We start from the raw sequence: 23,864 nt of genomic DNA on the forward strand, positions 1-23,864 counted from the left end.
GGTTATGTTATGTTTTTGAAACTTATATAGCACACGTATACCAATAGGTGTCATGGTGCTTTCAGGATCAAAAACATACTGCGCTGAGGTATAGCTAATTTCTGAAAAGCCAAGTCTTAAGTTGTTTTCTGAAAGCAAGAATGGTGGGTATGGTCCTAAGATATAGTGGAAGAGAGTTCTACAGCCTGGTTGTACTGTGACTGAAACTCCTACCACCCCAGCTCGCCTTTCTAATAGTAATGTTGGTAACCAAGCTGGCATTGGCTGACAAAGAGATCTACTTGGAGAGTTCCAACTAAATGTATTCCAAAGAAAATAATTGGACCTTCTGTAGGCAAAGCCTTGTGAGCAATGCAGAGTGCTTTAAATTTGACTTGTTGGCATTCTGGGAGCCAGTGAAGATCCTGAATGCCTGTCGCTATTGACTGATATTTGGGAACACCCAGAATCAATCTAGAGGCACCATTCTGTACCGCCTGCAGCTTCCTGGGTATTCTGGCCTGAAGTTTCATATATAGGCCATTACAATAGTCCAGCTTGGACAAGACTAGCGAGGACACAACAGTTTTTCTGGTATTTCCAGGAATAAAGGGGAGGATTTTTCTTAGAGTTTTGATGGTGAAAAAAGAGGAGGATACAACCTTAGACACCTGGGTCTCGAAGTGGAGATTCTCACCCATGGTCCAAGGTTCTTGGCTTTTGCTACTGGGATAGGAGGTGGGCCCAGGTTAATTGGCCTCCAGGCAGGAGACCAAGGCAGGTTACTAAACAGTATCACCTCTGTTTTGCTTGAATTCAGCTTCAGGCAATGCTTGCTTGTTAGAAATGAGATTTCTGGTTCTGCCTGTGCCTCTTGCACATTGTAAAGTGTGTTTTTCTATCTAATGTGTTTTGCAATACAAAGGCTATTTTTACATATACCTTGTGTGGAGTTCCTTTTGTGGGTGGCCTGGGAGGTTGTTGCTGGTGGGTGCGTGCGCAAATACTTAACTTACATTGCCTCCGGGGTAAGCCTTACTGCTCGTTTCACGCTACCAAGGGGGTGAGCAGGGGTTATCTTGTCGTGTAACTTCCTTGCCCTGACGTAGGAATGGTGGTTTCTTCCTGGCTTTGGCGCAAGACTTAGACAACCAGAAATCCCTTTTCTAACACTGGAAGCAGCGGAAGGATAAGGATTTGTGTTTGCGCAGTACCACAGCTACAACAGGCTCCACTACAAAACTCTGCATTTTAGATAGTCACATGGATGGGGATTATTGTTCTAAGTTTGTTTTAAATGTCATTTCTTTGGAAATGTGTTTCTAGTGCAATGTGAAGTTTCTGGATTCACCAGTGGGTGGGATCCAGTGGAAGCAGCATAAGTGTGTCCAAAGCATGTGTCTCCCGTCCTGTTCCCAGAGTAATGGTACCTGTGTCACGTGGTGGTCAGGTTGAGAAATCATGGGCGGTAGAAACTGTCTTACCAGTATGGGGGGTGTGTAATGCAGGGTGGCACCTGCAAGCATACAGCGCTCCTTGCACTAGATGAAATTTAAAGCGCTCCTTGCACTATATACAAATAAAGCGCTCCCAGCGCTAGGTGCAAAATAAAGTGCTCTCCAGCGCTAGGGGCCAAAAGTCAGCAACCAAGTCCTGGAGGTCAGGGAGGCAAAGCAGGGCCCAGGGCCAGCACACAGGGATCTCCAGCAAGGAGACAGCCCACATGGCGGTCCCTCCTGTGCCCCACCATCAGCAAGGCCCCCTCTTTCAGGGTTCAGGTAGTAGAGGGGTCCTCCATGCATCCAGGATATCCAGGGGCTGGGCAGGGCCCAGGGAGGCAAGCCTTCCCCTGGGCCCCAGCAGCAGCATGCCCCTGGTAGATTCGAGTTGGGAACAAGAACATTTTGTAAGGAGACACAGCCCCTTTTTATACAGTGAATTCCTTTGTCTAAAGGTGCAGGGTGGGGGAAAAACCAGTCGCAGCTGGTTTTGGAGTACTTTGTTTTCCTCGGCCACCCTTTCCATTCACCAGGCAGGCTAGGGTCATCAGTCGCACCACAGGGGGCGGAGCCAGCATTGTGTGGGGACAGCCCAGCCCTATTCAGGTCCCAGGTGCACCACTCCCTCACATCACACATGCTAATCTCAACACTCACCACCGGGGCAGACCCATGGAGCCTGGCACACCAGCCAGCTCCAGCCAATCACAAGCCAGCACATTCACTGCACAGACAGTCACATTTCTAGAAGTGGCACTCCCATATTAGACACAAACATGCTGCACACATCATTGCGCAGCATTCAATTACACGAGTCCGCACATACCAGACTCGAGCCTGCACACCCCACGCATCAGGAACTACCAGGGACACATACAATCCCCATGCATTCCTATGGGCGGGCAGGCCAATCTCACACACGCACTCAGGGAGCGCACGCACTTTACACTGCGCCAAAGTGTCAAAGTGCTCAAAGACCAGAAATCACAATAATTATTTAATAATATCAGGAAAAAAGTTCAGGGGTGAACCTGCCAGAAGGGCCAAGTCCAACATTGCTCATTCAGCTACTCAGGGCAATCATGCAGCCATGTAGTTTTAGTGAATGGTTAACATCCTTTTCCACCACAGTAATCACCAGCTGGGTGCTGTCCGCGTAGGATGTTGGATTCAGGTTGAAACTTCTAATCAGCGGGGCGAGTTCAGAGACATATATATTGAAAAGCGTCCGGTTCAACGAGGAGCCCTGAGTGACCCCACAAGGCAGGGTAAATGGTGAGGATTTCAACTGACCTAAATGTACCATTTGGGATCTCCCTGATAAATAGGAAGTTTGAAGAGTGAAGGCCTTTCCTCTTATCCCTATAGCGTTTAGACGGTGGACCAATAGACCGGGTCCACTGTAGCAAACGCGTACAGGTCCAGCAAAATAAGAGTTGCTGCCCTCCACTGTCTGTCATGCATATTTCTTCCATGGTTTTTATCAAAGCCGTCTCAGTGCTAGGATTGTTCTGAACCCAAACTGATTTTCTGAAATAAAATTAGAGAGTTCAATATTGATAATTTTCTCTATGATTTGTGCTGGAAGCTGAAGTCTTGATTGGAGACTGGAGTTAGCAGGATTTCTAGTGTCCAGATTTGGCTTTTTGATAAGGGGGGATACAGGCCTGTTTCCAGATGGTTGGAAATTATCCTTGCATAAGCATTTTATTAAATACTAAAGACAAGTAGGGGGTGATGTACTGATTTGCGAGTTGTAGTCTCTAGGGGGGGGGGGTGCAAGGGTCATCTGGAGATCCAGATTTAGCAGAAAAGAGAAGCATAGCTATTTGGGTTATGGATGTTGGAATGATTCTAAAAGCAGCGTCTCATTGGTTGTTTCCAGATCTTTATGACTGGTATCAACCTTCGATTTGTCAAAAAGGTAAAACAAAATTGCAACTTTATTTTTTAATGTCTGGGCAAGCAAGTTACAAAAGTCTTGGTAGTGACTAGAAGATTTTTTTTTTTTACTATGGTAAGTTTCTTTATGACCTGAAACAGTTCTTTACTGGAGTTGCCAGCATTTTCAATTTGTTGCGTGTAATACTGTTTTTTCTCGTTGATGAGCTTCTTCTTATAATTTGCAAGAATAGTTTGTTGGAGTTTGAAGTAAAGAGCAATATTAAGACTACTCAATTATTATCATGTAGCACTACTTGAGAGACATATTTACCATATAAGCATTGATGGTATCTAAGATAGGACAAGGATACTAAAGAGAATAGGCTCTGCTGATCTCAAGGAATGACGGAGGTTTAGCATTTCTGGTAAATTGGGGGCATGACATCAATGCATTTGGAGTGTAACATGGAATCTAAACACTATACGTTCCTTCCATGCAGCCAATGCAGAGTTTAAAGGCGTGCAGAAATTAGGTCATGTTTTTCAATTCTTCTGCTGGTTATTTTTCTGGCATTGTAGAATGATTACAGGCTTTTAAACTGGCATGATTTAAGGACTGTATATAACCCATTAGCATTATTCAACTATGCCTTAGTCAGTTGGCTGACTTGCACAGATTGCTATTCAGAAAGGAAGTACTCTTTTAAGTCACAGAAGTAAAAGACAACACAACTGTCCACTGCTTCAATCTGTAAATTAAAGGTAAAATCAAGCTACCGTATTACCATCAGTTAGTTTCCTTGCTTTGGTTGCATTACTTTGATACCAAACACAATTGGAGGATGGAGCCAGATTCAACAATTTGGCTCAAAGAACATGATCTCCGTGTTTAATCTTCCTTGAGGTTTATCACATTTTAGATCTAAACCTCTTGTAAGGCCGCTAAACCGGAGCAATCCTCTTTTGAACTTGGAACATCAAATAATCTGAGACACCCGAGAATGTAAAACAGTAGTCTAGTTGAAATGTAAAAACTAAACCTATAAAAATGGAGATTTTAAACGCAGAAATGCTGTTTAAGGCAGGGAATCTAAATTAATGCTTTGTTTTTGGCGAGCAGGAAATCTTACCAATTATTTCAGAGATGATTGCATGTGAATTGGCTGTTGAAAAGTAGTATACTTGTATTCAAAAGGTGTCTGATTTATTTTTTATATCTTTGTTGATCGTTTTCGTGTCCTAGAGTTTGTGTCTGAAGTGATATACTCTGTTTGGAATATGCTATGGTGAAGTGTGGTTTCCAGTGCCTTTGTGTTGTGTGGGCATGTGTGATGATGTTTTAATAGTTCATGTAGTGCTGCACTGAATGGCATATTTTCAAGTGGTGTTATGTGAAGTCTGGTAGGTGTGATATGTTCTACATTTGATGCGGTCGGGATATGGTGAAGAGGTGAAATTAAGCTGGATTATTTGATGTGCTTTGATAATGACAAAATGTTGTTTGGTGTTGTGGTTTTATGTAAGTGAAGTAGAATGGTCTGTGGATGGAGCGTACAGAGTGATAGGGTGTTGGATGGTGTGTGATGCAGGCTGGGTTGGTTTGGTGTTGTATGTTGTGATATGAAACATTAAAACAGCTGTTCTGAAAATCCTAGTTTATCACTTTAGTCTTTATGAGGGGAACTCCTATTTACAGATTCTTCTTGACCTATAAATGGCCTTAAACGCAATTGGTCGAAACAGGTTTGTCTACAGCCTGGAATTTTATATGGGCTTCCTTGTTAAGGTTTTGAGTCGGTTCTCCTCATTACTCACTAATTGCCATAAAGTGGTAAAAATAGGAGGTTTCATCTCCAGAAGAACTCCAAACATCTTGTGGTTGTCTTATGCTCGGTCCTAACCTCTGCATTAATCCTTTGAGCCTGATCTTCAAAGATAAACGTCTTCATACTCCAGTATGCGGATGTCACATATACATATATATACCTAAAAACATCAACCCTCTGGGATACTTCTCGTACTTGTCTCAAGAAACATCATATATAAATGGTTGAAAATGTCTTAATGCTCAACCTTCAGAATATTGAATTAGTCCTCCCTTCACCCAAATGTAGGAGCAAATTCGACCCTTAACCATCTGGCTATCAACCAACTTCTTTCCATCATTCTCGCTGCTGAAATGACTTGGTTTCCCTTTGGATTCTACCTTCGCTTATGGGTCATGCATAAACTTGTTTCTTGCTCCTTTATTTAAAAAAGTCAAGCATTTAAGCATATCAGTTCATCTGAAAACTGCTGTACAGTCTCTTGACTCGCGTTTTGATTTAGGAATAGCTATTCAAGCAGGTGCTCCACAATCTTCACTAACTCCGCTCATGACTAGAATTGTCTTTGACTAAAAAAAAAAATGCTGCCACATCATATCAGTCCAGTGTGACCTGTATATGCTTTCTTTACCAGCAAGAATCCTAATATAAGAGTTATTTCACCTACAAAGATTAGCATTCGAATTCATGGACATACTTACCGTAGCCTATACAACATTTCAAGCAGACACAGGAACTCAGAAGCTGTAGTTCCGACAGCTTAAAGTATCCTGCTTCAAATCCCCTCTTACACAAAAAAACTCACCTGGTGCTGTGATTTCTTCGCGGAGCTCTGTTCACCATGACATTAAAACTAAGGGATCTTTTGCTACATTTAAGTTTCATATTCAAATATAACTCTCCTGACTACCACTAAAATACCATCAGCCTCTCCTGTTTTCCAATATCTTCTTATTCTGTGACCCAAGGTTTATCCCCTTGTTATTTTATATACTCTTGTAGTGTAGAAATGCACCTACTCTTGTTACTCTGTTTGGCTCAGTGTAGTTCAATCTGGTATGATGAGTTCCAATGTATTCTGTGTAAGGTGCCCTAAAACTCTTTTGATACTGGTATACCATATTAATCTCTTAAATAAAAAGTGATGTTGTATGGTGGTGTGTGATGTGGTGTAGGATAGTGTTGGGTCTAAATGTACTATTCACACAATAGGGCCACCCAATTTTCCTCATGTAACTGGGTGGAACAACTAATACAATGTATCCCTTGTGGAATTATTTAAACAGATTATTTCCACATTTTACCATGGTCACATAGGTGATCCAAGTGATTATTCATGCATCAGATAATTACAGTCACAGACGTATTCCAAGATGCGAATGTTTCTACTTCATTTATAGTCAATCTGTTGTATTTATACAATACATATCATTAAAATAATCCACATTTTTATATACAGACAGTATGTACGTTTAAATATTAACACTGGCACTACCAAAAAATCCCTCCAATTCTCTAGACTCTTTCAAGTAAGGGGACTGACGGAAGTGCAGCCACTCCTTTTAACCAACACAATGCAAAAATCATTATTAGTCCCAGTGATTTAATCATAAAGCTATTCGCATAACTGAGACATAACAAAGACCAGTTTAAAATGCTTTAAGTTAATAAGGATGTGGTGTCAACATTTCGGTCTTCAATGGCCCAAAGGGTCGGCGAGACCATCCTCAGGACTCTGTTGCCGAAAAATTAAATCTGGTGAATGCTTGCTTCCTTCTCAATCGGATTCCTACACATATGACTATTGCATGCAGACGCAAAGTTAATTAGGATCGTCTCCTGCTAACATGTCGAATAATATAAGCGGTCCGAGCTTATACTTAGACGTGTGAACAATAACTATAAAGAAGACGATCCTAATTAACTTTGCCATCTGTACGCAGTAGTCATATGTGTTGGAATCCAACGTAGAAAGCTAGCAATTTATTTTTTTATATTTCAACATATTCACAACATAGAAAATATTCGGCTGGCGAGTACTGGTGAAAATAGACAACCTGATTGATTGCCCTTTATGATATGGTGATGAAGGTGTGTGTGATATAAATTGTGTGAAAGGGTGAGGGTGCTGCATTTCAAAGCGTGTTGTGCATTAGAATATGTACGGCTACTGGCTTTCCATCCTGTATTATGACGGCTGCTGCCAATAAGGAAGGAAAATACAGTTATCTTCCTAATGGAACAACAGATGGTTCAGAAAGTAAGGAGAGACCTCCATTAGTTTTTATAAACAAAAAGAATCCACCTGAACGTGATACAGGGTTGGGTTTTTCATGTGTTCCCTACAGTGGTGGGGAACACAAGGTGTTCTTTAAATACCCCTCACACACCAAAAGGGCCCATGGTGTCATGCTTCATCATAGGGGTCTTCGCATTTCTCTACGGAATGCGGCGTGCTGCTAACCAACGACTACTTGGGAGCACCGATGTTATCACAGATCCCCACCTTACTCACATCTACTAGCTATCCTGCCGTCAAATTAAGGCAAACTATGTGTAAGAAGCCACGAACAGGACAGACCTTGTGGGCAGCACTGCCTCAGTAAGTTCTATTAAGCACTGGGTCCCTCCGTAGAAACAGGCTCATGATGCCATTGGCCATTTTTTAGGAAGTCCTCAGTGCTGGAACCCACGCTTTTGAAAACATTGATAGGCACATTTTGTCCTTTTTCTTACACATAGTTTGCCTTAATTTGACGGCAGGATAGCTAGTAGATGTGAGTAAGGTGGGGATCTGTGCACCCCGTCCTGAAGAAGAAGCTTTACGCTTTGAAACATATTGACGCACATAGGAGATTGTATACATTAAATACAGGAGATTTCCACTACACCCCTTTTAGCAATACCAGCACGGAGGTATATTAAAATTATTTCTAGCCCTCACGTGCCAGGTATTTTTTAATCCTCATACCAATTCATACCTGACCCTACCACTCACTTTAGTAATAATTTTTTAAAAAACCTTCACGCACCACACATAGTGATAACATCAGTGCTCCCGCGTAGTCGTTGGTTAGCAGTACGTCTCATTCCGTAGAGGAATGCGAAGACCCCTATGATGAAGCATGACATCAAGGGCCCTTTTGGTGTGTGAGGGGTATTTAAAGAACACTTTGTGCTCCCCACCACTGTGGAGAACACACGAAAAACCCAACCCTGTATCACGTTCAGGTGGATTCATTTTGTTTATAAATTGTAGTTGGGGAGATCAAATCCACTTGTGTGTCCATGTGGACACCTTCTCTCTCCACTCCCTCTTTGGTATATATATGAGACCTCCATTAGTACAGATGTGTGACTCTCAATACTGGAATAGTATGGGGTGCAAAAGGTCATAAATATGATGAGGTGATCACGCTTTCTAGGAACAACAGTCCTGAAAGAACAGGGGTGTACCGAAGATAAGCAGAACATTTCATGTAGAGACCAGGATCCTTATGAGAAATATATCCATGTCAGGGATGCCTCTGCCGATCTGGACTGAGGTGGACTAACTTCTACATTTGGGTTGAATTATTGCTTTGTGCTGACTCATAAAACCCCTATGTTGTCCCATGCATGTTAGGCATGAGTAGCTCATGCACTACTGTTTTTTTATTGTTCTCTTGGCACTATGGCACTTGTAGTTTTTGTTCTTCATTATAGATGCAGTGCTTAGTGTCATATATAGAAAAGCAATAATTAGGGCAATATGCACAACTCACCATGGACAAGGGTTCATTTGAGAGCTCTGGTCTGATCTCTGATAAAATTCCACCCATTGTCTCCCATGCATTCACAGAATTCTTGCGCTTTTGTTTGAAAACATGCCTCAGATAACTTAAAGATATACCTATCAATGGTAGTAGTGGCATTGTTTTCTCTCTCATGGGGGTAGATGAGTGAAACATGTATTCTCTGAGCCCTGGGTGTGGCACTGGCTGTGGGTTGAGTCAATTGAACACATTATCTTGCACGTCCTTAGTGCAGAGGGTGGGCGGCATGAAGCTTGTTGTAGTTGGAGCACCACTGGGTTTTACTTTGAAATAAATCCATAGTGAGATACATAGACAAATTGGTGCAGCAATCTTCAAAGCACATTTTCATCACTACATCTCGATCTCCTCAGCCTTGTCTGAGCTGACTGCCGCACTGGCTCAGTAGTGTGCCTAGCCCATCATGGCTGTCAAGTGGCTAAACCAATGGCAGCACAGCAGCTGCCCTCAGCTCACTCACAAACCGTAACATTGCTATGTGATAGTGGATGATGCTGCAGATTTTCTTTCTAAATTGTTATCTGCTGGCAGCCTATAGGCTGCAGCAGGTGGGCGGGCCCTGGTGCTTAACTGCCATTACGTGTAGACGTAATTTAGGTGAACAAACTCTCAGACTGACTCTTGTAGATTTGTTGTTCCCATTCGCCTATGTGTCTACAAGGGCGGACATCATTCCAGATTTCAGCCCAGGTTTATTGGTGTTTTTGGGGACTTGTTTTGGCCGAGGAGGGCTGAACAGGGAGAGAGAGAGACCGAGTACACGTGCTTTTGCGCTACTGTCAGTCATGGCATGCTGCTTTCCTCCAACTGCAAGGTGAACCTTCACTCTTGGTTGCAATTTCTTTATGTATAGCTAGGGTTGTTCTTACTTTTAGTCGTGTTCATCATTTGAGCCTAGGAGTGCACCACTTCGGACTAATTTGTGATTCTTTACTTTCAGTTTTCTTTTAAAGGACTTTACTTATCCAGTCATTTTTAGGTCGAAGCCTGCATTGCTGGGCATGCCCTGCTGCAGGCAAAGAGATATTGTGAGCAGGGGAATTCAGTATGGCGTGAAGCCACGGCCCTTTTTTCCATTGGCAGGCATCTGGAAACCGAGGCCTGCCATTGGAAAAAGCTCCTGTTTAGCAGATGTGTCTGCTCTGGATCCCGCCTCTCGAGGACTCCATGACCTGCCTTACGGTAGCACGACAATATTTTTAGAAATATCACCTTGGCAACCACGAGGCAGGTCAGGGAGTCCTGGAGGGGCGGGATTCAGTATCCTGTTTCCTCGGGGGTGGAGGAGGTAGGGGAGAGTCGGTGCTGGTTATGTCTATGCAACTAAGGTCTCCTACTGCAACTCGCTCAGCGTCACAATATCGATAATCCTGTGCATTCCAGAGCATGCCACGACCAGCAGAGTGAAAATTCAGTAGACTGCTTGAATTCCATTTCGTTAGGACCGGGAAGGGCGAGAGGCATCGTATACTGGAACGAACCTATACCTGCGCAGAGAAATATAAGCTGTAAATTAGGTAGGAAAACGATAACAGTGTAGGGATGCGTGTCTTCACTTTTTACAACCGATGAACAATATTAAGTATCTGAATCGTCCAGCACGTTTATTTATTGACTCCATTGTACAATCTATTTTACTCTTTACAGTTTTCTACTCGCTTGTGGCCTGGAACCCAAGTCGAATATATATATTTCTAGATGTCTTCTAACGTACCCACTCCCCTCTGACCCACATTGGCTGGTTACTACGATGCCATATACATGATGAAGGCCCCCACGCTGCGCTACGGTAGTTCCTCTGCGTGCTGACGTTCAGCGTACTACGTCGATCGTACTGCAGGATCCGGATTTTGCGCTTGTGTCGAAGACTGACGATGTACGGGCGGGCCAACAGTAGCGGGTCTCAAGGAGGGTAAGAGTAGGGCGTATTGACACGAGAAGTCCGAGGCAGGAAATAGGACCCTCTGCGGCACTAGGGAGAGTGTCCCAGGTCCGTGACCTGATTGAGCCATACCGGAGTCGGTGTTCACAAGAGTCCAAACAACCGGCCATAACGGAAGGCAAGCCCACGATGAGTTGAAGAGTTTTGCGGTTGTGGTGTTGACTGAGAGCGTCGGTCCTGTGTGGGCAGATGAGATGTGTTGAAGATAATGTATCTGTGATTCCGGCAGAAGGGTGGTGATGTGCACGAGAGGGTCGTTTGAGAGTGGCCTAGTGGGCAATGTACGTGTCTTGGGAGCGGTTGTGGTTTAACTGTAGGTGCGATGACGGAAAAGACCCCGATAGCAACCTTGAACATCCAAACCCCATAGTATTTATTTTGTAAGAGCTCACATTGTGTTTGTGCAAGTTTGATGCTAACATTCAAGATATATTTCATTTGTGGAATGTTTTTGTTGTTGTTTGGATGATGTATTATGTTATAAACAATGAGGAGGGAAAGAGAAGCTGTGATCTTTTCGGCTTCCAATGCTTAGTACTAAAAATCAAAATGGTCCTGTATAACGAGGGTCTTGGTTGTGTTGGTACCGTCATAAAAACTCTCATATACGCTCACATAAGCAGTATTAGAAATTACTGTGTCCCGGTCTTTGGAACGCAGGGAGACATTATGCCCATGAGTAACTAGTTGCTCGAAATGTGTTCTTGTCGATTGTAGCACAAAGGAAAAGGGCCTAATTTATTGACTCGGACAAGCATTCTTACACTATTGTTTTCTCCGGTTGGGGTACATTTTTATTTGACTGATCGCCATACCGTTGAGGGCTATTTGCAAATGTAAATATAAATATCTATTTCAGTGTTTAAAAATTCTGGAAGTGGGGACTTCCCTAGTTGACAAATGACTCTCGTAATTCTGAACCTGGCCCTTGTGCAGCACACATGTCGAATTCCTTCATACCCATACACTTTTCAAACAATGTTTTCCGAAAGCTAGCTCCAGATTTTGTCAATATTTCTTAAATCAGATCCCTCCATATTTGTCAAACGGCCCCAATGTATGTTTTTTGTTCTTGTAGGTTTTATTTGGAAGTAACATTTCGTATAGAAATGTAACAAATGAACAGGAACCGGTACATATAAATTCAGACTAATATGTTGTTAAGAAACAATGTTTGGATATTGCGATATTAGCTACAGCTCTGTCTGTCAAAACTAAGATTACCTGTGTAAAGGTAAGCTGTAGCTAGTTGGTCAGAAATTGCAGCTTCCAAAATGTCACAGAAAATGGAAAGGCTGGTGACGAGACAAAATCCTGTTTGGGTGAAGGCAACATGTTCTAACTGGTGGCCTTATATTGGATCTTTATTGTCAAGGGAAGAGTACCTTTTAACTTTTGTAACAATTCAATTGCAATCGAATACTTATACTTTCCACCTTAATCCTTCACACTCAAAACAGCTGGGCATTATATGACTCTGTCATGCTTTGTGTCCTGTGTGATTTGGCAGTAGTCATGCAACCCCAAGTGTTAAGGTGCAGGCAGAAGGGCAACGCAAGCCAGCCTCATCTCTACACGTATAATGTATTTTATTGTATTGCAACGTTTGTATAGCGTTTACGTACCCCCTATGTAGGGGCATTGGGGTGCTTGCCTACATGGATACAAAAGGGGTTGGTGATGGACGGAGCATCTGAATCAATCAAACACTCACACCCAGTCAAAAGATCTGGGTTTAATCCATCACCGTTCTTTAGCCCACTCTGCCACCCCAGTTCAGACATGGCTATATGCAAATCAGTCTGACCCTGTGCCTCATGGGAACAGTCCAGCCCGAACTGCCAAGCCATGTCTTCCCTGGACCGGAAACAAGCTTCCGAGGACCCCCTTTTGTACCGCTTTTGGCCGCCATAAGTGTGGCAGGGTATGCTCAGACCTGAGTCCCTTGCTCACTTAGGAAAGTTTGAGCTACTGGTATTGTAAATGACACATTTTTTATTTATGTGTTGGTTTTGAAAATAGCTAAATTAATAGCTTTGTCATTTACAATGCCAATAGTTTTAACTTTCACAAATGTGACACCTATAGCATTTGTAATGTAATATGTGTTGTATTTACGTGACTTAGATGTATTGATATTACAAATAACAATGGCTTTTATTTTTTTTAAATAATTAATACTTAAATAAAAGCTATTGTAATTTATAATGGCATTAGCTTAAACTTTTGTAAATAACTTTTGTAAAGATTATGTTCAGTGTATTTTATTGTGACGAAAATCCAAGAAAGGAAGTGAAATATTAACATCTTTTTGTGACATTTGAAATAAAGCTTGAAACATTGAGAGAACTTATTTGAACCAGTTGTTTTTGAATGGTTGCACAGATTGATGCTGTGGTGGCACTGAGTGATGTTGTGGTGGCGACCAGTGATGCAGTGCCGTTCAGTGATGCTGTGGTAGCGCATAGTGATGTTGTGGTGCCCTTGAGTGATGATGTGGTGGTGCGGAGTGATGCTGTGGTGATGCGATAGATAGAGTGAGTGTGATAGATAGAGGGAGGGCGATAGATAGATATAGGGAGGGCGATAGATAGATATAGGGAGGGCGATAGATAGATTTCGTGCTTTGAGTAAGGTCATGTAGGGCGCTCAATATTTTGATGCATTATCTCCATTTTAGTTTTTCCTAGTGCAATTTCCCTTTGATGGGAGAGTCTGGAATAGGTGATTATCGTTTGGTTCTCTTTTTGCCAGGTTTTTGATCCTTTAGCATCTTCCTTTGGGGAAGTTCAAGACAGCGTACCCAGAGTGGATATGCAGGAGGAGTAATGCTTTGATTACTGGGGGTAATCCCCATTACTCTTAGTCGTCCTCGACCCAGTCATCACACATGGGTATTCCACACGACAGGAAATAAAACAAGAAACGCTTTTAGACTCCACCCACCCTCCTGTCAGGTGCTATAACACACCTCACCACCAGAAGCATATCCTGATGTACCAAGCACCAAAGGCCTGGAAAGGGAGGGCGGGCGGGCTGTATGACTGGGTCGAGGACGAGTAGGACTAAGTGTAATGGGGATTACCCCCAGTAATCTAAGCATTACCTCTACGTCCCTCGTCCTCGACCTAGTCATCACACATGAGGCATACCAAAGCAACCCCACAAAGGCCTTTGGCACACCACAAACAAAAACAGACCAGACACCAAGGAGTGCAGCAAGACCGAGTTTAATAATAAACAGAAACAAACAAATCAGACATGGGGGGGGGGGGGCGGGGCGGGGACCCCCACAGCTTGCAACACTCCAGAACCAAAATTAGGGCGGCCAGACAGAGCACAATTCAAACGATAATGTCGCACAAAAGTGGACTCGGATGCCCAGGTCCCCGCCCTACAAATCTCCTCAAGGGGAACACCATGGAAAGCGGCCCAAGAAGCAGACACACCCCTGGTAGATCTCGCCTGAACCCCAGACGGACAAGGCAAACCAGAGCCCTGGTAAGCCAAAGAGATCACAGCCTTGATCCAGCGACCAAAAAGTAAGACGGCAGGCAGCCTTACCTCTACCAGCCAAACCAAAGGTCACAAAGAGGGAGTCAGAAGACCGAAACCCAGCAGACCGTGCCACATAGACAGACAAGGCACGCCGCACATCCAAAGAATGGAGCAAGACGTCAGAAGGTGAGGAAGGAGAAGGACAGAGAGGAGGAAGAATCAACTCCTGGGAGGAATGGAAACGAGAACACATTTTTGGCAAAAATCCGGGGTCCAAAGAAAGGACCTCTGCGTCGTCCAGAAACCTCAAAAAGGGGGGAGAGCAACGCAACGCCGTCGCCTCGCCCAACCTCCGAGCAGAAGTAACAGCCACCAAAAAGGCCACCTTGAAAGACAGGAATTTCAAGTCTACCGACTCCAAAGGCTCAAAAGGAGGGGACTGCAAGGCACCCAAAACCAAAGAAAGATCCCAAGGAGGAACCGGGGAGCGGACAGAAGGAGCAGAGAGCGAGAAACTCCGAAACAGACGGGACACCAACAACCCGTCCGAAGGCAGAAGAGAAGCCGGATCCCGAAAGGCCCGGATAGCAGCCCACTGACCCTTCAAAGTGGACAAAGCATAGTGTTTTTGAAAGCCATCCAAAAAAAACTGAAGAACAGAAGAAACATCACAGGAGGCAGGGGACAGGCCCAGGGCAGCACACCAAGAAGAAAAGGAAACCCAGTGCTTGGAATAGGGGGAAAGAGTGGACTTCCGACGAGAAGCCTGCATCACAGTGATGAGGTGGTCGAGCAAACCCCGGACTCCAAGAGACAGCCGTTCAACCTCCAGACCGCCAAGGTGAGAGGAACCAACAGGGAGGAAGACGGGGAACCCAGAGGAGACGGGTAGCGGGGCAGGATCCAAGGAGGGCCCACCGCCAGACTCAGCAGCAGAGGAAACCAGGAGCGGCGAGGCCAATAAGGGAGAACAGCCACCACCTGAGCACCCACCCGCTGAACCTTCAGCAAGAAAGCAGGGATCAGAGGAAAGGGGGGAATTGCATAGAGGAACCAAGGAGGACAAAGGACAGACAAGGCATCCACTCCCCAAGCCCCCGACTCCGGAGTCCTGGAGCAGAACAGGGGAAGCAGGGCATCGGTCCGGGAGGCAAACCGGTCCAGCACTGGAGTTCCGAACCTCTGGCAGAGCAACCGGATAATCCGAGGGGCCAGACACAGGGAGAGAGAGGACGGGAACTTCCGACTCAATGAATCTGCAACCACGTTGTCCACGCCCCGAATGTTCAGAGCAGAGAGGGCCTCCAGAAGACACTCGGCCCAACTCGCAATTGCACACACCACCAAGTTCAGGGAAAGGCAGCGGGTACTGCCCTGGTGGTTGATGTAGGCCACGGTCACAGTGTTGTCTGACCTCACCAACACATTGCACCCCAGAAGACGATCCTTGAAAAGGCGAAGAGCCCTCTCCACCGCAGACAGCTCCCTCCAATTCGAAGAACGGCGCGACTCCGAAGGAAGCCAACGCGCCTGCACCGCCCAAGGGCCCAGCGTCGCACCCCATCCGGAAGCACTGGCATCTGTCGTCAACACCAAGGGGGGCGGAGGATGGAACCACACGCCCTTCGACATATTTGAAGAATCCAGTCACCACTGGAGAGCAGACACCAACTCTGGAGACACAGGCACAGGAATCGAGAAGTCCTGGACAGGAAAGGGCATCCAACTCTGAACATGCCTGAACCCTGGCCCAGGGCACCGTGAACACAGTGGCAGACATGTGGCCCTGAACCACCAGCCACTGCAGGAGAGGAGCCGAAACCCGGGAAAGCAACTTCCTCAGCAAAGACTGAAGACGCAGACTCCGGGAAAAAGACCTTGCCTTGAACAGAGTCGAACACTGCCCCAATGAAGGTCGTCCGAGTTGCAGGGTCCAGGTGACTCTTCGGCAGATTGATAAGGAAACCATGATCTTCGAGCGTACGCATGGTCAAGGAAAGGTGGCGAGACATGACCTCCGGAGACGGAGCCTGCAGCAGCCAATCGTCCAGGTATGGAAACACGGACACCCCCAGGAGATGGAGATGAGCCACCAAGGAAGCAGCCACCTTGGTGAACACCCTGGGGGCGGACCGGAGACCAAAGGGAAGGACGCAGAACTGCCAGTGATGACCCCCCAGGCAGAAGCGCAGGAACTGCTGATCCACCAACGCCATCGGAACATGTAGGTAGGCATCCTGGAGATCGAGCGAGGTGAACACCCAACCCTCCTGGATCAGGGGAATCACCTTGTGCAAAGTCTCCATCTTGAATGGGATCTTCTGCACAAATAAGTTCAGGGCCCGAAGATTGATGACAACACGGAAACCCCCGTGATCTTCGGAACCACAAAGACGATGGAATAAGTCCCCAACCCACGTTCCAGGGGGGAGACCGGGACAATCGCCCGCTTGTTGAACAGCACCTGAACACCCTCCAGCAACGCCAGACAGCGAGACGGGTCCGAAGGCAAAGGGGTCACCACAACATCCGAGGGAGGCGGAGGAGACATGAACTCTATCCGGTAACCCCTGGAAAGAACATCCAGCACCCACTGGTCGGAGGTCGTCAGCAGCCAAGCATGGAGGACCAGCCGCAGTCTCCCACCAACCGTGGACTGACCACCAACAAAACCGGGCACTGGAACGGTGTAGTCAGGAACGAGGAGCGCCAGACCCACCATCCGGCGGGGGCTTCTTCTGGAACCTCCTAGAAAAGGATCTACGAGCACCATGCTGGCCTTTAAACAAGGACTGCTGAAATCTGAAAGGCTGACGAAAGGACCTGGCATTCGAGAAGGAGGACCCCTTATGAGAAGGAGTATGAAGGAATGACAACGAATGCTTCCTCTCCTTGAAGACCTTATGGAGCTTGTCCTCCAGGGCGTCCCCAAAAAGAGGAGTACCGGAAAACGTCAATCTCAACCCCAGAGCAGCAAGTTCCGACGGGCAGCAACAGAGGAACCACAAGACAGAGCCGAAGCCCTGACCGAGTCAAAGGCTATGTCCGAAAGGAAGCCCGTTTGACGTTCCATAGATTCCAGCAACTCCGGACAACTGCCCCCCTCCTGCATTGCAGAAAACAAAGTCTTGAAGTCAGCCAGCAAAGACTGCGCAACATATGCACCATACACTCCCGACCGAAGGGCCAGGTGAGAGCCAGCATAGGACTTCTTCAGAGCAGAGTCCATCTTTTTATCCACGCCATTCTTCAGGATATATTTATCCGCCATGGAAGGCCGACCCACCAGAGAAGCAACAATAGAGTCCACCTGCACCGAATCAGGCAGGGCAACCTCCATATCCTGCAAAGGATAGAGCTTTGACATAAATCTGGGCATAGAAATATGGTCCAGATCCTTCCATTCCTTAAGGAGGACATCCATGACAAAGGGTGGATGGGCATGGAAGAAGCCACAGGCTTCCGAAACTGCTGCAGAACAGAGTCCTGGGAGGAGCTGGGCACAGAGTCCTCAGGGAAGCCCATATTCTCCCGAACATGACAAAGAAGATCAGGCATCAGGTCCTTGGAAATGTACTTTCCCTTTAGATCCACTGCGCCCAATGTAGACTCATCCGAGGAAGCAGAGGAAGAAATATCCGAATACAGGGCAGCAGCAGCCTCAGAGCGACTCACAGCACCCTTCCTGGAAGCCTTGAGATCAGACAGCGTCTCCAAAATCAGGCGCTTCAGACGCTTAGTGTCATCCAAACTGGCACTCCTAGCAGCAGGAGCAAAATCCCCACTATCCGTGGAGGAAGAGGAAGACCGAACAAGAGAGACATGCTTTCTCTTCCTGTGGTGTTTCCCCATAGCAAAGCAGGACCCACGAGCCACAGCAAACCAGCAAACAGAGCAGACTCTGGACACACAGCAGCGCCACAAGTAGCACAAAGGAATGAAAGAACATCAGATTCCCGCCAAATAAATGAAGAATCACTCACCCATCAGCTGAGCCACAGCGAAGAACTGACGAGGAAGAAGGAGGGGGAAGGCGGGGCCGAAGCAGCAGCCGTCGAATGAAAACCTCCAGAAGGCACCGACTCCAAAGGAAACGATGACGTCACCCCCTCCCTCCAACCAAGATGGAATACAAGCATCCCGGAGCCCACCCAGGTGCTTGCACAGGCAAATGAGGAGCAGAAGCCGGAACCGGCCTCCCAGCCGTAGTCCGACACATCCTGGATCCTCAAGCCCCTGCAGCAAAGGAGAAACGTCCGCCGCACACCAGAGGCAAAACCGGACATCCACAAAGACGAGCTCCGAGTCCCAGGAGGCGAGCGCGCCCAGCAGAGGCAGACAAGTCGGATGCAGGAACGGCCGGGACGCGAGGAGCCGCGGCATGCCAGGCTGAAACAAATCTTAAAAGCGCAGGGCAGACAAAGGAACTGGAACCCTCAGGCATCAGGTAGAAAGCAGAGACGGCCCCCGGACGCACACACGCGCCCGACCAGCACAGGAAGCCAGGGAGTCCAAAGACGAGAAGAAATTCTGTGGACCCGAGAGGCCCCGCAACCCAGGTCCCCTGCGATCCAGGAAAGCACAGGAAGCCCAGCAGCCCGGCTCCCAAAATCCCACGGAGGTCCACGAGCACCCCCAAGGCCCAGCAAAGGAGGAAACCACAGGACAGGCGTAGCAGGTAAGTGCCCGGCACCCACCCAAGCATCACCCATCAGAATTCCATCCGACAGGAAACAAAACAGGATATGCTTCTGGTGGTGAGGTGTGTTATAGCACCTGACAGGAGGGTGGGTGGAGTCTAAAAGCGTTTCCTGTTGTGTGGAATACCTCATGTGTGATGACTGGGTCGAGGACGAGGGACGTAGAGGTAATGATTGTATTGCTATGAAAAGTACAAACCAACATCACAATTGTGTGACACATAGGCTATAGTTCTATTGCCCAGCAAAAGGGTCAGCGAGCTATCATTAAAAACAATCTATATGAATAACTGGTAGAAAGTGACTGGAGTATGGAGTCATCATACAAAAATTATTAGACGTGAATGAGATCCTCACCACATCATTGTATACAGTGGTGCAAGGGTAAACAGCACACTGCATTGAAGCAGAACACCTCCGGTATAGACCTAGCAATATAGGAGAACGAATGTCGGTAATGTTCAAAAGTGAATTAATTTAGAGCCTCAGAGAAAAGTTACTGTGCTTATAGACATTCGATTACTGTGTAGAGAGAGAATCGCAATGCCTTAAAGATTCGCACACAAACAGCTACACCAGTAATAGGTAGTGAACAAGCATTTCAATAGAAAAGAAGTGGGCTCCAGCCCTGTCCGGTTGGTGTAGTATGCGCAGCAGAAATTATAGGAAAATAGTGGTGCTGTTTAAGTCCGACAAATTGGACTGGCTATTCGTAGTTGCCTAAAGCAAAGCTATGAGCAATAGAAATCACTTAAATTAGTCTGCAATGCAAGGCATCCCACTGTGCAGAGGGGAAAAACTTACTTGTGTGGTCTTGAGCAAGAGTAGAAATTACTTTCCATTTGTTGAGAAATCCCATATCGGAATGTCTGAAGTGCTCACTTGCTTCTTCCACAAGCGTGCTTAGCTCAACAAATGAGTATAAGAAGCTGCAATCACGGATTGTTGTGAACATCTTGGAGGAGCTCCATACTCATGCGGCCACCTTGCCCCCCCCCCTCCCCCCCCCCCCCGGTGCACACGCTGAAAAGGTATTAGCAGCAGCAGCAATGGTGGAGAGGCAGTAGAGTCTGTCTGGCCTCACTGGGGATTAATTATGCATTATGTAAATGAGCTGCAAGGAATTATAAAGGCGACTTCTGAAAGTAGGATGTACACATGGCTCAGCATTGAAGCCCAATCAGAAAGCCACAATACAGTGGACCAAAGAAAAATGAGTGCGCTCAGTTTGCGGGAACAAGTGCCCCTTTAAGTGTTTCTAATAACCTTTACATTAATGGCACTAAGAACAAACCTAGAAAGCGCCCACAATTGAAAACATGGTTCCAGTACAGCAAAGTATTGTAGGTACCAGTAAAGAGAAACAAACAAGATGAGCCACTAAATCACTATGTGAGCAAGTGATCAGGCCAATCTAAAAGTAAGTTTTTCTAAGGAAGGTACAAGGATGCTTGGCTTCTTGATCAGCCACGGCCTCCGCCAGCCGAACGCTCAAAGCAAGTATACGGTAAACAAACTCGAGAGAGGTAAATCTAAGTCCTTTGCGGATTGTAGTCTGCAGCACATTTATACGTGCAGCCCATAAGTAACAGACTATTCTTCATCTGACACAAATGGCATTGCCTGCTCTGCAGCACATTTATACATGCAGTACATAAGTAACAGGCTATTCTACATCTGACACAAATGGCATTGCCTGCTTTTACTAAACAAGGCTTATGCTGCAGTTTCTGCTGCCGGGTGATCCGGTATTGTGTGCAGGTCCTCGCTCGCTGTGGTATCTCAGGAACGAACGATACTATCCGCTCTTGCATTTCATGTGCATTTTCCCCAGCCTCCGCCGGCTGCCCCCGAATCTGTAGCTTCTGGGCAGGATCACGGCGCCGGGCCGTACATCGCCCGCTCTCTGCCGCAGTGCCAGCGTGTGGTCTCAGTTGGCTCCCTGGGGGCAGTCCCCATCTTCAGGGCTCAATGGTCGTGGCTGCTGGTATCTGGTGTGCGATGTTCGGGGTACCGGCCCGAGTATACACTCGTGTGTGGCACGCACGATTACGGGGAGGCATTCTTGCTTTAGCGTGCACATGGGCTGTCAAGGTGCCCTCACGAAAGTGAAAGCATGGCGGAACGCGAGAGGAGACGGGTGCGTTCACAGCACGCACGATTACGGGGAGGCATTCTTGCTTTAGCGTGCACATGGGCTGGTAAGGCACCCTCGCGAAAGTGAAAGCGTGGCGGAGCACGAGAGGAGACTGGTGCGTTCACAGCCCATGTCTCCTAAAGCTCACGGTCACAGCCATTGTCTGCAATGGGTTTGGTAAGCTCATGCACCTCTCCTGTCCCACTTTGCGAGCTACCCGGCGACAATATGTCTCACTACGTGAGCAGCAAATGCGCTGCATCGGTAGCGAGACCTAAAAAGGAGGGGGTATTTGTAGAGGCTACATTGTGGGTACCTGTCTAATATGGTCCTTTATTTCCATAGTAGGATTCTGATGACCTAAACCAAAAGTCCAAAGACTGAGTGATATGTGAAAATCACCAGATTCCGAAAATGACACTATATAGTGACATAGTATATTTTTATATCTGAAAGAAACACGTAGTGATAGATTCCTTACCTTAGAATTACCCCCAGGCGTCAGACTGGATCCGGAAAGTTTTCGTCAGCTGACGTCAGGTTTTTTTTTTTTTTGTGCCGGGAAGCGCAAGTACGCCCAGTCACTTTTGACTGAGTTTTTGGAGGCCTTTTTGTCTCAATTCTTCAAGTCGATCGACTCATGGTGTCATAGGGATGCCCGGCTTCAAGAACTGCGGAGACTGTCACTGCCTGGGGCGCAACCATGACTCAAAGTCGTGCCCCGACTGCCTGGCTATGGCGCCGAAGACTTTGCGGGAGCAGTCCTGAAAGTTGCTAGAAGTCTGGCAGTCACCATCATTCGTCTGGAACCAAGTCATCGCACTCTGGGTCAGGTAAGTCGAAGCATACCAAAAAGAAGTCGAAGAAGCATTGTCGCTCCTTAACTTCCCCTCGCCCGTTGCAGCGGAGGGTGCAGGTGGTGCCACCCCCACGGCTCCGGTGGAGCCTGCGACGTCGCAGTCGGCCTACCTGCCCTTCTCGGGTCTGTCCGCGACGCCTGATCAGGTGCAAGAATTTCTTGCTGCCACGGCCCGACTCTTTGGGCTGTCTGGCTCCGCCGGTGCGCCTTTGGGCCCCGCCGGCCTGACTGGGGGTCCTGTTCTCCCATGCTTTCTCCTCCTTCCGTAGCTACGGAGGAGGGAGCAAGTTACGCAGTGGTGTTGCCTAGGGCGGCCGAGGTCCTCCACCTCGAATTCCCGACAGTGGGTATCAGGACTATTCTCCTGACAGAAGTGCTGCAGCCGGCGGCTACCTCTGCGGAGCCACTGCTGTCCTTCATTGAGGCACTTTCTGACACTTTCTGACATTCTTTTGGGCACTTGGTCCAGGCCCAACAAAGGGGCTCCTGTGGATAGGAACGTGGCCCGACGTCATCGCACGGCTCCAATGACCCCATCTTTCTTTCCCAACACCCCACTCTTGAGAGCTTGGTTGTCCAAGCCTCTACTTCCCAGAGCACGATCCCTCCCGCCCCTGCAGATAGGGAATCCAAGGAGCTGGAGCAGCTTGACATGAAGCTGTTTTCATCTGCCAGCTTAGGGCTGCGGTCGGTGAACACCGCATGCCTCTTGGGCCGTTATTCCCACTTTGTGTAAGACACGGTTGCGCATGGTTGATAGGTGCCTAACTGTCCAGAGGAGGCCAAGACAGTACTCTCCTAAGCTATTGCTGCTGGGAGAGACGCAGCTAAGTTCAACATCCGTTGTGGGCTTGATACCGCCGGCTCGCTGGGCAGAGCAATTTCCACGAAGGTGGCGCTTTCGGGCCACACCTGGCTGAGGATAACTGGCTTCTCAGGGGATGTCCAGAGCACTCTGATGGACATGCCCTTTGATGGCATTCGCCTCTTTGGCAATAAGGCAGAAAGTGCGTTGGAGCTCTTTAAGGCCTCCTGGGCTATGGCCAAGTCCTTGGGCCTGTCGGCCACTCTGCCTCCTCCGCCTTCTGCTTTTCGCTCCTTTCGTGGCCATCGAAGGGGTGCCCAAAACGTTTTTTCCAAAGCCACAGGCCTGCTCATCAACAACCTCAGCGCCGCTGCGGACGTAGGAACCGTCGAGGCGGTTCTGGGGGCCAGCGGGCGGGTCAGTCATCCCGCAGCATCCACTGCAAAGCCTTCCTAGTCCGGACTTCTGGTCGATCAAATGCCAGTGGGCGGCAGAATTCGCCATAATCTCCACCACTGGTGCAATATCACATCGGACAAGTGGGTGCTGCAAATTGTCAGAAAGAGCTTCTCACTCCCCTTCGAGACTACCCCTCCAACCATTCCACCTCAGTACCACCGCATGTCGGGGGACCACCTTGCGCTTCTTCAGCAGGAAGTCACGGCACTCTTGGCCAAGGGGGCCATTGAGCGCGTTACTGGTCCAGAAGTAGGTCGTGGTTGTTATTCCCACTACTTTCTGGTCCCCAAGAAGGACAAGGGCCTGCGTACTATCTTGGACCTCAGGAACGTCAGCCGCTTCCTCCGGAAGGAGAAGTTCAAGATGTTGACGCTAGCTCAGGTCCTGTCTGCCCTCGACCCTGGAGACTGGATGGTCGCTTTGGACTTGCAGGACCTATATTTCCACATGCCCGTTCTGCC

At 47.3% G+C, this 23,864-nt stretch overlaps 1 protein-coding gene across 1 annotated transcript in view; it reads left to right on the plus strand.

Annotated features, from left to right (window-relative positions):
* Positions 1–23,864, plus strand: part of CDC16 (cell division cycle 16) — a 148,468-nt gene that overhangs the window by 120,538 nt on the left and 4,066 nt on the right. The gene's annotated exons all lie outside the window — the stretch shown is intronic.

This window comes from Lissotriton vulgaris, chromosome 8 (genome assembly GCF_964263255.1).
Source record: "Lissotriton vulgaris chromosome 8, aLisVul1.2, whole genome shotgun sequence".
NCBI classification, from domain to species: Eukaryota; Metazoa; Chordata; class Amphibia; order Caudata; family Salamandridae; genus Lissotriton; species Lissotriton vulgaris.